Raw genomic sequence first — 17301 nt, 5'->3', positions numbered from 1 at the left:
TTATTTTTGTAGCATATAGTCCTCTTTAATACTCCATACTCATCCCAAATACATAAATTCGAGTGTGTGCACACACACACACATACCACATTCTTGTTGATGCCTCAGGAAAAAGGAATTGGAGTCAATTCTGACAAACATTCCAATAGGTAAGAGGAAAAGACAAAATACAGCTCTCTTCATGGCTGTTTGCTTTTTCATAAAGGTCAGTAGACCAGTTGGCTCCACTGATTTGGAAAGAAAACCATTCAACCACAAAGCTAAAGGTTAAGGCATGATTAACTTACACAACCTTGCCATTTTTAGGGCAAGACAACAACTAGCTAATTTACTAGCTAATCAAAGGTGAATTGTCTTCATCAGGTAGATCTCATTAATTTCAGATTATCTCAGAATATGACTTTTACTAAGTTTAATGACCCAAGGCTATGGATTAGAAGCATTGTGCCAAAGGAAAAAAGAAAATGACGGGATATCAGCAATTAATCATTTGTAAAACATTTTATATTCATCATGAGGTAGGAAAGGTAGCTATTATTATTCTAGTATCCAAATAAAGAAATAATCTCAGAAGTTATATTACTGGAACCTTCTACACAGAAGGGTAAACCTGAACGTGGATAACATCATGATGACAATGGCAACAAAACCGAGAACCTCAGAGGAAGAGCTCTAAATCACTGTCAGCTTTCCTACACATATAAACAAATCTGAGTTTTTGAGAAAATTGGACAAACATACCACTTTGGAAAAAAAGACTGGGTGCCATGTGAAAGCTGGCTCACATCGGCCAGCCAGAGCCTAATAATGCACAGGTTTCTTTCCAACTCTATATGCAGTACATCATGCTGGTATGTTTAAATTAGTCTTAATGGGAGTATTTTTCTGCTTTATGGAAGTATGACTGACAACTAAAAATTGTATATATTTAAGGTGTACATCGTGATGTTTTGATATATGTATACATTACAAAATGGTCATAAAAATCAAGCTAATTAAAATATCCATCACCTCACAGTTATAGCTTTCTCTGTGTGTGTGTGTGTGTGTGTGTGTGTCTGTGTGTGTGTGTTTGGTAACATGGGACATTTACCCTCTTTACACGTTTCAAGTATAGAATACTGTATTATTAACTCTTGTCATTATGCTGTACATTAGATTTCTAGACATATTTAACTTATAACTGAGAGTTTCTACCCTTTGATCAATATTTCCCCTTTGCTCCCACCTCCCACCTCTGGTAACCACTACTCCACTCTCTGTTACTATGAGTTCAACTTTTTTTTTTAAGATTCCATATCTATGTGAGATCCTGCAACATCGGTCTTTCTGTCTGACTCACTGCACTTGCCATAATATGCTCCAGGTTCATCTATGTTGTCAGGAATGGTGGGATTTCCTTTTTATGCTGAGTCATATTCCATTCATTGTGCGTGTGTGTGTGTGTGTGTGTGTGTATATCTCATATTTTCTTTTTTTTAAATTTCATTTATTTATTCATGAGAGACACAGAGAGAGAGAGATTGAGAGAGAGAGAGAGAGAGAGAGAGAAGCAGAGACGCACAGGCAGAGGGAGAAGCAGGCTCCACGCAGGGAGCCTGACATGGGACTCAATCCAGGGTCTCCAGGTCCATGATGTGGGCTGAAGGCAGTGCTAAACCACTGAGCCACCCGGGCTGCTCAATATTTTCTTTATCTCTTTGTTGATGGATACTTAGTTATTTCCATGTCCTGTCTATCATGAATAATCTTCAATGAAAATGGGAGTACAGGTATTTCTGTACTTTGAGAGAATTATTTTATTTCTTATGAATATATACCCAAAAGTGGGATTTCTAGATCATAGAGTAGTTACAGTTTTAATTTTCTGAAGCACCTCCATACTGTTTTCAGTAATGGCTATGACAATTTACATTCTCACCAACAGTGTACAAGGGTTCCATTTCTCTACATCCTAGCCAACAGTTGTTAATTTTTGACTTTTTGATAGCCATCCTAACATTCTAAGTGAGATAATATTTCATTGTGGTTTGATTTGCATTTCCCTGAATATTTAGTGGTGTGGAGCATTTTTTCATATACCTGTTGGTCATCTGTCTGTCTTTCTTGGAAAACAGCCTAATCAGTTCCTTTGCCCAATTTTAAACCAGGTTAATTGTTTGTTTGTTTTTTTCCTATTGAGTTGTAGAAGTTCCATACATATTTTGGATATAATCTCCTTCTCAGATAGATGGCTTGCAACTATTTTCTGCTGCTCTATAGACTGCCTCCTCATTTTATTGGTTGTTTCCTTTGCTGTGCAGAAACTCTGTAGTTTGATGTAGTCCTACTTGTTTCTTTTTGTTGCTTGTGCTTTTGGTGTTTCCCTATATTTTGTGCTCCAGGCACCTTAATTTGCTTCAATCTGGTCCCAGTCCTGCTTTTTTAACAAAAGAATCCGCCAAATCTAATTTACTTTCCATGAAAAGATGACTTCCATTTTTTTATTTAACAAGTCATACATATTGTCTTGAGAACCATGTCACCCCTGCATACTAAACTATATAAAAAAAAATCAACTGATGGATCATTAGGCCAATAGATGGATAGAAGACAGGGAGTAGGGGCACTTGGGTAGCTCAGTGGTTGAGCATCTGCCTTTGGCTTAGGTCCTGATCCCAGGGTCCTGGGATCAAGTCCTGCGTCAGCCTCCCCACAGGGAGCCTGCTTCTCCCTCTGCCTATGTCTCTGCCTCTCTCTCTTTCTCTCATGAATAAATAAATAAAATCTTTAGAAAAAGAAGAAGAAGAAGAAGAAGAAGAAGAAGAAGAAGAAGAAGAAGCAGAATGAACTTGGCCATAAGTGTGTTAACTAGAATAAACAGGGTGCTCTGACTCCACTATTCTCTATGTGCACTCCCTCTCCTTTGTTTACAAAGAATTTTCCCAATAATCAGTGTCCCTTTAAATAATCAACAAGTTTGTTGCTTCTCCAGGCTGGCAAGTAGAGGCTGGCAGTCTGTGAAGAGAGTCTACACATACAAGCACTTGGCTTTATGCAGGTGGACCTGCCTCCTGCTTCTGTCCCTGCACGGATATTCCACCTTCATCCTTCACAAGGCCCTACATCTAATGGGAAACCTCAAGGGGACAAGGTAATGAATGCGTTCAGTTTACCCTGACCAGCCTGACTTTGACTTTTCTCTAGGTGTCTGCTATCAAGGGATTCTCCTTTTCTCTCAGTTACGTGGGGGGTTTTTTCTCCCAAGTAATTTGGTGTATTTTTTTCCCAGCATTTCCATACGTGAAAATTAGGAACTCGGCCTATGCGTGTCATTTCTATCTTCCATTAGGCCAGATGTGTCATTGATTTCACAATAATTAAATGTTGGTGGGGAAATAGAGTATTAGTTATATATTGCTGCACAGCAAATTATACCGAAACTTCTGTCTTAAAGCAGCAGTAAATATTTATTGTTTCTCATGATTCCTGTAGGTTGGAAATTCAGGAGCAACTTGGTAAGTGGTTCTGGCTCAGGATACCCCTGAGGCCGGGCCGCCTTCAATTCTTTAGAGGGCCTTTTGTTTCAGAACAAAATGGTTCTCTAACTTCCTCACAAAGAATTTAGTAGTTACACTCTCAGCTTTATCTTTACACTGGGTTTTTCAAAGAGTACCTTGGATTTTATCTTTGCACAAAAGCCTATTTTTCATTGTAGCATGTTTGCCATCTGAAGAGGCTTGGAATTTTCTTTTCTTTCTTTCTTTCTTTTTTTTCCCCCCTTTGGCTTGTCTCTCTCCTTTTGCCTTTCACTGGAAGCCACAGAAGGAAACCAAGGGGAACCTTCATCATTCCTCTTAGAGATCTCCTTAACTAGACAACCCAATTCGTTATGGTACATTGTCCATATTACCACAGGTGATGATGTTGCGGAACCCCCTGCCATTACTAGAGGAGAATTTCCTTTCTTTTAGTTTCCAAAAACAGTTTCCCTCCCATTCCTGAAAGCCCTCACCAAAAGCTTCCGCAAGGGCATTCACATTTCTGGAACAGTCTCTTCAAGGAGGCCTTTTCACTTCCCTCTCACACTCCTCAAAAATTCTTCCCAGTATCTACCTCCCACCCAATCCCAATGCCAATCCCACAAACTTAGCTTTTTCTTACAGCTTTTTCTTACCCATTACCAAAATCTATATTAGTTAGCTACTGCTGCATAAACTATCACATCTAAAACCTTGTGGCTTAAAACAACAATAATCACGTCTTACCTTTCACAATCTCTGCAGGCCAGAAATTCAGGAACAGCTCGATCAGGTGGTTCTAGCTTAACACCTATGCTAAGGTTGCAGTCAGATGCCAGCTAGGAATGTAATCATCTGAGGGTTTGACCAAGGCTTGAGGGTTTCCAGTGTGGCTCACTTTCATGCCATGTCAATGCTGGCTTTTGGCACGTCTCAGCTTTTCTCCATGCAGGTCCTTCTGTTGAGTTTTCTCACAGGATGGTAACTGAGCGTACCCCAGAGTCATAATACAAGAACCACAGCAGTGGAGCAGGAGCTGTATCCTTTGTGTGACCTAGCTTTGGGAGTCACATAGCATCGTGTTTGCCATATTCTATTTGTTAGAAGTGAGTCCCTAAGTCTGGCCCATAATGGTGGGGAGATGAATCAAACTCCACTTTTTGAAGCAAGGGATATCCAGGAGTTTGTGAACACACTCCAAGACCACCACTCTTAGAACTATAACAAACTCACACTAATAAAGCTGCACTTCTTATACATTTTTATTTGAAGAAAAAATAAAATATTGATAAGGAATATCAATATATCTTGAAGAATATCTTGAAGGATCAAGATATTGATATTGGCAATAGTTGGTAGTGAGCATGTGGGTTTAAATATCTATTTTAATCATGGTACAATAATGGCTATACATGCAAAATGACTGTTAAAAGATATATAATATTAAAATAATGAGTGAAATCTACCTATAATCTCACTTAAACTAGCTATTATTGGAAACCAGTAAGAAGACAGGATAAGAGTAAGGGGTCAGAAGAATTAGGCTGATTCTTCACACCTGGATTTTCTCATCTTCTAACAGAAGGATAGGTGCTGGGATGAAGAGGTCCATGGGCACAGAAGGCCAACCTGTCAATCATACTTGCACAAAATAGAAAGCTGGCTGGGTGCCAAGCTCTGCTAATGATTAGCAAAGAACGCCAAAAAAGATCTACTGCACAGGCCACATAGATATTTGGGAGGTTCTAAATTCCCATTTCTGCACTGGGATGCAATGGACTAGCACGACGTTTAAATTAACAGAGAAATCACCTGGTTTTGAGGTCTCCCTAGTTAGTCTTACAGCCGTCTCCCTTTAAGTGCAGCTGCAACGCATCAATCCACAAAATGCAGGTTTACTTATCAAAATGCTATCCAGATATCCCCAAAATATTCCTTAATTTAGTAACCAATATATTATAAACTCCTCTAAGATCCTCTTTTATCTTCAAACTTACAAATCCCACCAGTCAATGCTCACACACTGCCAGCGTCTTGGAAGAAAAAGACTGTCTGCTAACCCTTTCTTTCTCCGCAGGAACCAAGGAAATCCACTGGGGGTGATTTGTTGGACACTCATCTTCTCACTTGTTTATCCTTCCCATTTAACCGTCCTAATTCCATAATCTAAATGGACACTCATCTCAAATTCCTTCTGCTTTCTTTACCTATTCCTTTGAGAATTTAACAGGTAAACTTTATCACAGTGGTATCATGGGAACAGATTGTAGCCACAGGACCACTTCCCTGAGAAACTGGACATCTGGGGTACTGAATCACACACATACTATGAATGTGAGGGATGGTTCCTTGTTCACAAGGCAGTTTATATGAAGGGCTCTCAGAGAGAGAGATTTCAACATAATTTTAACTCACTGAAACTATTTGTTCACTACTAATTGACTCTTTGGCTATAGAAATTCAGCAGCTGCATAGAGTGCCCAAGAAAAATTCTACCACTAACTTGCAAAATTTGCTGGAATTATACCTCAAATTATTTACCTTTGATCATTGTTTTGCATTCTTCACCTTCACGTGTTCCCCAGTTCTTCCCTGTTGCTCATTCCCTCCATTCTCTTTTACATTTTCTTTGCTGCCATGCCTCCACCACCTTGCAATTCACTCTCTGTGCCCCCAGTCACCCCTGCCTTAAATACCATTAAGATCAGTTTTAAAGCATTAAAATATTCATGAGAATAGAAGTATAATCTCTTTAATACCAAATAAGTCCTCTGACAATGGCCAGGCTTGGGGAAAACATAATTAAGAAGTCAGCTACAGGAGTTTCTAAGGAAATTAGTTTTAAATGAATGGAAGTAATTAATCAGTAAGGACAAATACCTGATGGAAAGAGAAAGGTTGACCTGGTGATCGGAAAAGAGCAATTAAGTCAGGATTCAGGATAGTGTCTAGTGTGCATACTGTGGTGGTAATCATTCCTTTCTGGCCTTTGAGAGGCTAAATAGAGCATAAAGCAATCTTTCCATGATTCAGATAAATACGGATTAAGCAAGCTGAATAGAGGGTAGCAGCACTGGACAGCCTGTAGAGATTTTTAGTTAAAGGAAAATAGTAGGAGCTTTAGCATTGAGAAGGGGTTGCCAGGGGTCTTAGAGCCATGAATAAGCCTCAAACAAGCAAGGAAATATTGAGAGCACATTGTTAAATTCAAATACAGGTACAGAGCTAGGGTTGGATCAGGTAAATTTTGAAAACAGTAAAAAAAAAAGTTAACTACCAATGTATGGCAGGTGTATATGTTTATTTTAAAACTGTTTTAAGTGGGGCACCTGGGTGGTTCAGCAGTTGACTATCTGCCTTTGGTTCAGGTCATGATCCTGGGGTCCTGGGATCGAGTCCCACATCGGGCTCTCTGTATGGAGCCTGCTTCTCCCTCTGCCTGTGTCTCTGCCTCTCTCTCTCTCTCTCTCTCTCTCTCTCTCTCTCTCAGTTTCCCTCATGAATAAATAAATAAAATGTTTTTTAAAAAACTGTTTTGAGCTGTAGCAGAGTCATGTAAATAAATATATTAATATTGAGCAAGGGGTGCAAATCTAGTTACCCATGCCTCCGAGAAACCTCGTTGTTCAATATGCCACTCAAATAAGAGGCAATCAGCTTTGCCTGGGAGCAGTTCCTCTGAACTGCAGCTACACCCACTCTCTGTTATTGTTTTGCCCATATTGCTTCCTATCATATAATAGGTCTTATTACATATCCTTGACCTTCTGCCACTCTTTCTTCAAGCATTTACTTCTTGAGGGTAGGATGTTACTGACTTTGTTCACTGTTATATTCCCAGCACTTGAAAAAGTGCCTGCATGTAAAAGCTATTCAATAAATATTAGTTGAATGAATAATCTGTCAGTGTAGTACTTAGGATATTAACAACATTCTTAGGTGTCCCATCTGTTGCAATACCCAAAACACATAAAGCAAGGCACCATTCAACCTCAACTTCTCGCCTCTCCTTTACTGCTGTGCTTCATTCTGTTCTCCATTTCCATCTTGAGTTTACTTACATCCTTTCTCAGATTTTCACTCCAATGTCAAGTACTTTTTTTTCCTACAATTTCTCAAATGATTAAAAAAAATCATTGTATTAACCTGGAAAGTGATTGGTTAAGGAATACATAGGTAAAGTTTCTCTGTAATCACAATAAGGAACACCCTTCTATTTCCTGTCTATTAAGAAGTTTGTATGAGGGGCGCCTGGATGGCTCAGCGGTTGAGCATCTGCCTTCGGTGCATGGCATGATCCCGGGATCCAGGGATTGAGTCCCCCATTGGGCTCTCTGTGGGGAGCCTGCTTCTTCCTCTGCCAATGTTTCTGACTCTCTTTCTATGAATAAATAAAAATTGTTTAAAAAAGAAGTTTGTATGAAACATCAATTAAGTGTATTACATAAGGCACCAGGAATACAAAAAGAAATTAGAAACCTTGTGTTCACCTGACAAAATAAAGTGCTATATGCTCATATTCCAACTACAAATTATAATTCTAAGAGTTATCTTGAATTCTAACCTTGAAAATTCCCTGCTTTATGCTTTTGAATTTTTTTGCTTTCTTTCTCATATATTTTTATTTAATGGCTGTATTATATGGGGCACCTAGGTGGTTCAGTCAGTTAAGCATCTGCCCTCAGCTCAGGTCATGATCCAAGGGTCCTGGGTGGAGCCCTACATCACACCATCATCATATCATCATCATCATCATCAGGCTCTCTCCTCAGCAGGAGGCCTGCTTTTCCCTCTCCCTCTGTTGCTCCCCCTGCTTATGCTCACACCCTCTCTCTGTCAAATAAATAAATAAAATCTTTTAAAAAACCAAAAGCTTTGTTGCACAATGCTAACTTGCCTATGCATACCATCACATATGGCTACCAACTCCAAACATTCTTAACATGGAAGCAAAATAGTAGGCTCTGACTCATCCTCACCAAACTTCCAATTTACAAACCTTTAATGATACAGACTGAACATTTGTTTCTCCCTCCCCAAATATCTGTATGTTAAAACGCAATGACATTAGGAGGTGGGGCCTTTGTGAGGTAATTAGGTCATGAGGAGAGAGCCCTCATGAATGGGATTATAAAAGAGACTCCAGAGAGCTCCCTTCTTTCTTCTGCCTTGTGAGGACACAATGAGAAAACAGCCATCTCTGAACTGGGAAGCAAGCTCTTACCAAACTGCCAGCACCTTGATCTTGGACTTCCCTGCTTCAAGAACGTGAGAAGTAAATTTCTGTTGTTTACAAGCCACGTGAGCTATGGTGTTTTGTTTTGTTTTGTTTTGTTTTGTTTTGTTTTGTTTTGTTTTGTTTTCATAGCAGTCTGCACAGACTAAGATATACGAAGATGCAGAGAATGACAAAATCTAGCATGAATCACACAGACAATATCTGAAATGTCACAGTTATGTCTGCTAATGACAAGTTTCAAATGTAAGTTAAAAGATAGTTCCTGAGGAACTTTCAGGACTCAAAAATTGCCTTGAAAGCACACAAAGCTATAACTGCTCTGAACTTCTGGGATCCACGTTCTGAGGCAGAAAGTGTCATATTAACTTTTCTCTCTTTGGGCCTTTGGACTTTATATTGCAGATTATAAAATGCTGATACAGAAGATGAGTGTTGCTGAACTGTAGCCTCAAGTGAAATGACACAACAAGACAAGAATAGAAGAAATAATGAGAAACTGAATAGCCCCTTTGAGGAGCATGTGCAGGAAAGGGAAGGAGGAAGATTGTTCCAAAACACGTGAAGAAAAGTGGCATGCTTTGTCTGACTGCTGCCCAGAGAACTTAAGAGCTGCTACAAAAAGCCTGGGTGAATTTGGTAGACTTGTACTGGATAAATGCTTACTGGGCCATAAAAACTGGGATACATTTCAAGGCAATATTTGGGAAAGAACACATGCAAGGACCAGTATGGACAATGAGAGCGGCTAAGATATTCCAGAAACACTATTTTGTGTCAAGATTTCTTCTCCTTTAAAAATTAGTAAAATAGAAGGGGTATCACATTTGGAAAAATACTTAGTGTAAGCAAAGTCCTTATTTAACAACAACAAAAAAGTTTAAATTATCAACTCTGATAAGAGAAAAAGTAAGACAAGAACAAGTTGTGCAAAAGATAAATGAACTGAAGAGGGAGCTAGCTCAAATGAGGAAATATTCCAAGGTCACCTAAAATACAGTCATAGAATTGGAATCTATAAAGATATCAAAGACAGAACAAATGCTACTGAAAAGAAAATCAGTAATATGGAGGACAAACGAGTAGGATTTCTAGAATACAAATCAATAATTTTAAGGTACAAATGAGAGATTTATGAAGAATATTATAAAATTGACTATGCTACATGAGTATGAAAAGGCAAGTAATCTCAGAAGGAAAAGAAGACTCAAAAAATTAAAATCATAATTTACATTAGAAGAAAATATCTTGGGATCCCTGGGTGGCGCAGCGGTTTGGCGCCTGCCTTTGGCCCAGGGCGCGATCCTGGAGACCCGGGATCGAATCCCACATGGGGCTCCCGGTGCATGGAGCCTGCTTCTTCCTCCTCCTGTGTCTCTGCCTCTCTCTCTCTGTGACTATCATAAAAAAAAAAAAAAAAGGAAGAAGAAGAAAATATCTTTCACTTAAAGAAATGAGCAAAGTCTGCAAACTGAAATAGCTGACCCATACTAAGTAAAAACAAGGAAACACTAAAAAAACAGATTTTTTAAAAGTTGAAGAAAATAATCATGTCAGTATCCAAGCAAGAAAGATACAGTCATCTTCAAAAGAAAAGTGTCGTTCAGGCTGAACTCATCACTACGCAACCCCAAACCAGAGAAAATACAATAATGTGTTGGTTTCAGATGAGAATAATTGTGAAGCATGGCAAGCTATTTTCATTTGCTTAGGAAAATGAAGGTATTCATGATACACAAGCATTCAGAAAAATCTTTTAAAAGAATGAAACTGGTATAAAATAGTTGGTAGTGAGCATGTGGGTTTAAATATCTATTTTAATCATAGTTACAATAATGGCTATACATGCAAAATGACTGTTAAAAGATATATAATATTAAAATAGTGAGTGAAATCTACCTATAATATCACTTAAACTAGCTATTATTGGAAATCAGGAAGAAGTAAAAAATGGACAAATTTTTTAATTTACATGCATAAGAAGAAGTCAAAACTAATTCTTTTACATTTTGCAAAAAGAAATATTTTTCAGGTTTAAAAAAAGCAAAAGCATTTCTAGTAGCATTTAAAATAGCATTTAAAATAGGACATATAAGAAAGGTCCTATAGATTAATATAAATAAGTTAAAAATAAGTTCCAAAAATAAATGTTAATTGTTTTTGTATATTACTAAGAGGAGAACTCTTCTTAACTGAACTTAAAAATAAATCTCAACTGCCTTCAATAAAACATGTAAAATAAAATCACACAGAATCAACAAATTAAAAGGATTATCATAGAATTATATTCAAGCACAAATGAAATTAGGAATGGCAATATTAGTATGGCTACAGAAATGTAGGCTAAAAGTCAAATTATAAAATAATTTGTTTAATTAATAAATAGGTATTATTTAAGACTTGATATTTATTGATCTTTGAGAGCTTATTAAAAAGCATCAAAATACATTAAATAAAGTCACAAATACACAGAAAAGTTATCAAAAATACAATTGCACCAATAGACCACACAATTTTTAATCTAAGATGTATAGAAAATGTTCAAAAATAAAGACAAAGTTGGAAACAGAATAAAACTGAATTCTTACATTAGAACATCATTTATAAGAGAACCAAAATAATGAGTGCATCCAAACAATTAAGTTGTTCTGGAATTATTTTTAAGTTCTTTGGAACCACTAATGGCATACAGTGATCTCCCCAGACATGAGTGACTGGCTGATTTCTCTGGGGCTCAGTCCAGGCAAAAGCAAATGCCAGTTGGGGCACCTGGATGGTTCAATCAGTTAGGCGTGTGATTCCTGGTTTCTGCTCTGGTCATGTTCTCAGAGTCATGAGACTGAGCCCTACATGCAGTTCCATGCTGAGCATGGAGCCTGCTTAGGATTCTCTCTACCTCTACCTCTCCCTCCGCTCCCATCCCCCTCACCCACCCCTTCCTTCCCACCCCCACTCACATGTATGCTCTCTCTCTCTCTCTCTAAGAAAGAAAGAAAGAAAGAAAGAAAGAAAGAAAGAAAGAAAGAAAGAAAGAAGAAAGAAAGAAAAAGAAAGAAAGGAAAATGCCAGAAATGTGTATCTGAAACACCAGTCTGACACCACAGCAAGGTGACATATTACAAACACGCAGTAGTGTTTTTTCATTATACTAAGTGAGGGAAACCAGGGACGAAAGAGTGTCCGGTGTATGATTCCATTTATATAAAGTTCTAGAAAATGTAAATTAATCTATAGTGACAAAAATGGGTCAGCAGCTGCCTGGGGCTAGGAGTAAAAGAAGAAATGGGCTGCAAACAGGCACAAAGAACCTATTAAGAATGATGGAAATATGATATTGCGGCTATACTTTTGCAGACATATACCTCTGTCAAGACTTATCACACTGATATTTTATTTAAAGGAATGTAGTTTATTGTACTTAAATTATATGCAGTTGATACAGAATAAAATTTCAATATAGGCAAAGTAACACTACATATCACAAACATAATTATCAACTCATATCTCTAAATGTTGACAAAGGAAAATGGCATGATCAAGTCAACAGGCCCTAGGGGCATTTGCAAAAACTCTGTACCAGTTCTTGATTTTAAAAAATATATATAAGAGATACCTGTTAAGGAGCATCTAAAACTAACATTCAGCTATAGTCTCAATAGTGACTCACTACACACATTCCTCTCAAACCAGGAACGAGACTGGCCATCGTCCCTTAAGTTGATAATTGAGTCTGTCTACTGAAAATGAAGAGTTAGTGAGATAAACAAAGGGAAGTGACAAAAGGAAATTCAACAACAACAAAACTTTACAGCTTTCAAAATAATTGGATGCAAGAAAAAAGTGTAAAAGCCAAGTTTAATATGTTAGTAACAACCAGTTAAAAAAGAAAATGGAAGATAAATCCCATTCATCATAGATAATTGTAGCCCAAAGCATAAAAATCCCAGGCTTTAATAATAAAGTGTGGTACCCTTATAAAGAAAATTACTAAACATAACTGAGAGACATAAAAGTTAATCTCTAAAAACTCTACAGATATTATAAGATCCTAGATAAGGAGTAAATCCTCCACAAGTTAATTAATAATTTTATTTCAATACCAATTAAAAGCTCCTCTGATGCCATGAAACTGCCCTTAAATAAATCTAGAAGACGAGTGGATTATACCAGCAAAGAAGTAAATTCTGAAAATAAAGCGTAATGAAGTGTTTTTCATACCAGGCAGGAAAATCATACAATTACAATAATCAAAACCACGGAATACAATAACTGATCAGCCAAAAACAAACCCTAGTTTATATCAGAACTTAATATATAATAATTGTGGCATCAAAATAAATGAGAAGACCAAACAGAACTAGAATAGCAGTTAGCTATTTTTAAATGCCTTAAAGTTATATAAAAATCATGATACACACTAAAAAAAAAATAAAAATGGATTAAGGAGTAAAGGTTTTAAGAACAAAATCTAGAGCATAAAAAAATGTAAGAAAATATAGGTGAATATCTAATTTCGAAAAGGAGAGTACTAAGCATTAAAACAAGAGAAAAAAGTTAACTAAGACATGATACATAGTTTTAGATTATTCTTTCTTCTTTTTTTAAGTTGCAAAAGTGACACATGCTCATGACACATTTTTAAAAGTAGCACAATTACTTTTGTAGTGCATCCTTTCCTCTACCCCATGTCAATTTATCACACCTCCCAGAACTAAAAACCATGTATATCTTCCTAGATTTTTTCAATATTACACAAATGTTTTTAATGTGCGTAAGCAATTAACTTTAAACTATTTTTATTCTAAAATAATTATCAGGTGCCTGGGTGTCTCAGCAGTTGAGCATCTGCCTTCCGCTCAGTTTGTGGCACCCTGGGATCAAGTCCTGCATCGGGCTCCTGTCAGGGATCCTGCTTCTCCCTTTGCCTGTATTCCTGTCTCTCTCTGTGTGCTTCTCATGAATAAAGAAATAAAATCTTTTAAAAAATAAAATAAAATAAAATGATTGTAGATTCCCAGGTGCTACAACTAAGTGTACAAGGAGGTCCTGCACACCCTTAATACGGCCTCCCCCAACACAGATAACCTCTTACATAAACTATAGTACTCTGTCAAAACCAGCAAATTGAAATTGGTACAAAGCACAGAAATTATTCATACTTCACCAGTGTTACATGCGCACTTGTCTGTGTAGCTCTAAACAATTTTGTAATGTGTGTAGATTTGCTTAACCACCATCAAAATCAAGAAATTTAAGTATTCCATTACCACAAGCTCCTTCTGCGGTAGAGCCACATCTACATCCTCCTCCCCTCATCCTAAACCCCTGGTCACCACTAGTCTGGGTAACTAATCTGTTACCCATCTTATAATTATGATATTTCAGCAATGTTCTATAAATGGAACCATGCAATACATATTCTTTTGAGATTGACTTTTTTTCACTCAGCATAATTTCCTTAGAGTTCATCTAAGTTATTGCATATATCAGTAATTACTTATTACTGCTAAGCAGTATTCCATGGTATGAATGGGCCAGAGTTTGTTGGACTGTTCAATCATTAAAAGAAATTTGGGTAGTTTAGAGTTGTCAAATATTAAGAACAAAAATTTCCGTGAACTTCTATGCTCAAGTTTTTGTGTGAAAATGGGTTTTTACTTTTCTGGGATAAATTCCCAAGAGTGCAATAGTGCAATTGGCAGGTCATATGGTAGTAGGCAAAAAAAAAAAAAAAACCTTATATACAAATATGTTAATGCAATATGACTCCAAATACATGTATATAATATACATGTATATTTTTTTTAGAAAGGGAAGGGGGAGAGGGAGAAAGAAAATCTCATGCAAGCTCCACACCCAGCATGGAACCTGACCTTGGGTTCCATCTCACACCCCCAAGATCATCACCTGAGCCAAAATCAAGAGTCAGATGTTCAATTGACTCAGGTTGACATTCAGCCACTCAGGTGTTCCCCAAAAAAATCTTTTAAAAGTATATTTTTGTATAGAAAAATAAACTGTTGAAAAATGTCTTAAAATTTTGAACAATGTCTTAATAAAATATCTTAAAATTTGAATCATTTTTCCTTTTTATACTCCTCTGTAGTGTCTGCCTTTTGTACAATAAACATGTACCCATTCTATAATCAGAAAAGTATTCATTAATAAAATGTCAAGCAATTTTGGTCATAGACCTAATTTTCCTAACTCAGATTAGGGGCTGATGTAGCAGCAGCCTACTTATGAAGTCCTTCTGGGGATTGGTTGTGTGGAAGTAAGAAGCCTCATTCCCTCAAAAGTAGAAATATTTTTCCTCATGTACAATTTCACGAATGAGTTGTCCAATTAAAATTGAAAAGAAAGACTATAATGAATAATAATTTTTAAAAATAGCACCAATATTAAGATTTTCCCAATAGAAAGTAATGTTCCCTTTTAGAATATTTGGTGCCTATATTCTCTTGATCTGTTTCCAGAATATGTCCCTGTGTATGTACCACTGATGGAGAGAGCTAGGAAAAAAGTAAGGCACACACAAAGCCACACTTGTCCGCTTATTGGAAATTGAGTCACTCAGAGATTGGTAGCCTGCTCTAAAAATGCCCTGTAACTGCCAGAGAGGTACAATGGGCTCACAGTTTTAAAATAATAATAATAATAATAATAATAATTCATATGCAAGTTATACCATGATGAAAACTTTAAGCACATTTCAAAGTATTAAAAGTTCAAGCCTCATTAACATCATAACTGCACTCCATAATTACTTAGCAACTAAAACAATCTTCAGATGCAGATGCAGAGAAATGCCGGGACACCTGCACCCCGATGTTTCTAGCAGCAATGTCCACAATAGCCAAACTGTGGAAGGAGCCTCGGTGTCCATCGAAAGATGAATGGATAAAGAAGATGTGGTTTATGTATACAATGGAATATTACTCAGCAATTAGAAACGACAAATACCCACCATTTGCTTCGACGTGGATGGAACTGGAGGGTATTATGCTGAGTGAAGTAAGTGAATCGGAGAAGGACAAACATTATATGGTCTCATTCATTTGGGGAATATAAAAAATGGTGAAAGGGAATAAAGGGGAAAGGAGAAAAAATGAGTGGGAAATATCAGAAAGGGAGACAGAACATGAGAGACTCCTAACTCTAGGAAACAAACTAGGGGTGGTAGAAAGGGAGGTGGGCAGGGCTGGGGGGTGACTGGGTGACGGGCACTGAGGAGGGCACTTGATGGGACGAGCACTGGGTGGTATTCTATATGTTGGCAAATTGAACACCAATAAGAAATAAATTTAAAAAAATGAGAGTGGAAGAAAAAAATAAATAAAAATAAATAAAATAAAACAAACTTCAGGCCATATCAAATGTTGTCTTTGAATATTTATCAGATTGATCATCAGGACACTTTTTTGCATGTGAAAATGGGTGCCATTAGCAGTTAAGCTGGGTCAATAAATATAAACTAGAACAGGCTGAGCAAATTGGGCTGCATGATTGACTGCCCTGTGGTATGATGAAACTTGCATGCAGCCACATTCCACAAAGGGTTCAACATCATCTTGGGTTTACATTAAAGTAATGAATAATTATCTCCCAGTCTAATCTATGGAACTGACAGAGAAATCCTTAACAATAACCTGATATAAATATTACTGCCTGAGTAGTATTTTTACTCTGATTGGTATTCATAGGTGTTCAAAATGCCATGATTTTGAACTGGTAACTGTGGGTCTAGGGCAAACACATGAAGTTGAGCAAGCACATCCATGTTAAGTTTAAGGCAGTTTAAAAGGTATCTATTTAGTACTCACTTTGGCAATGCATATGCTAAAGAACTGGACTGATACAGAGAAGATTAGGGTGGCCCCTGCACAAGGATGACAGGCAAAAATGCATCTATTTGGAAACGGTTCCTGGATGGCTCCATGTGGATGATTTATCCTCCATGGACCTTCACCACATTTTCCCCCAACATTCAATTCTATCGCCAGGCCCTAAAGTTACTCTCGCTCCAAAGTACCGCATTTCATTGCTTTCTGATGGACACACCTATACTCCAGGCTCCTTACTCCATCGGAACCTATCCTCCTGCTTTCAATGTTTCGAGCACATCTCTCCTTCAAGTCATTAGTTCTCTTGATTTTCCATCTGTCCCTGAGGCCTATGGTATATGTGCTAGGTGGGGTAATTAACACAAGCTACTATATTGGATAATTCCAACATCTCACTAACTGGATACAACAAAAGGCCCTTCTTACTCACTCAACACCAACTGTAGTTTGGCCTGTTCTCTTTGGCAGAAACTCTAGGATGGGAGGCCTTGTGTGCTAAATACATGGCCTCAGATATTTTGCAGAAGGAGAAAGTGGAAGTCCCAAGTTTTGCTGGGGACATTTTTTTTTTTTTGGAGATTCTATTTATTTGAAGATTCTATTTATTTATTTGACAAAGAGAAAGAGAGAACACAAGTAGGCAGAGCGGCAGACAGAGGGAGGGGGAGAAGCAGATCCCCACCAAGCAGGGAGCCCATTGCAGGGCTCGATCCCAGGATCC

General features: G+C 37.4%; 1 pseudogene; it reads left to right on the top strand.

Annotated features, from left to right (window-relative positions):
* Positions 1 to 16551: 16551 nt before the first annotated feature.
* On the top strand, positions 16552 to 16650 carry LOC121490234 (annotated as a pseudogene).
* The last annotated feature ends 651 nt before the right edge of the window (positions 16651 to 17301 follow it).

Source organism: Vulpes lagopus, chromosome 4 (genome assembly GCF_018345385.1).
Source record: "Vulpes lagopus strain Blue_001 chromosome 4, ASM1834538v1, whole genome shotgun sequence".
NCBI lineage: Eukaryota > Metazoa > Chordata > Mammalia > Carnivora > Canidae > Vulpes > Vulpes lagopus.
This window is presented reverse-complemented; position numbering and strand designations above follow the sequence as displayed.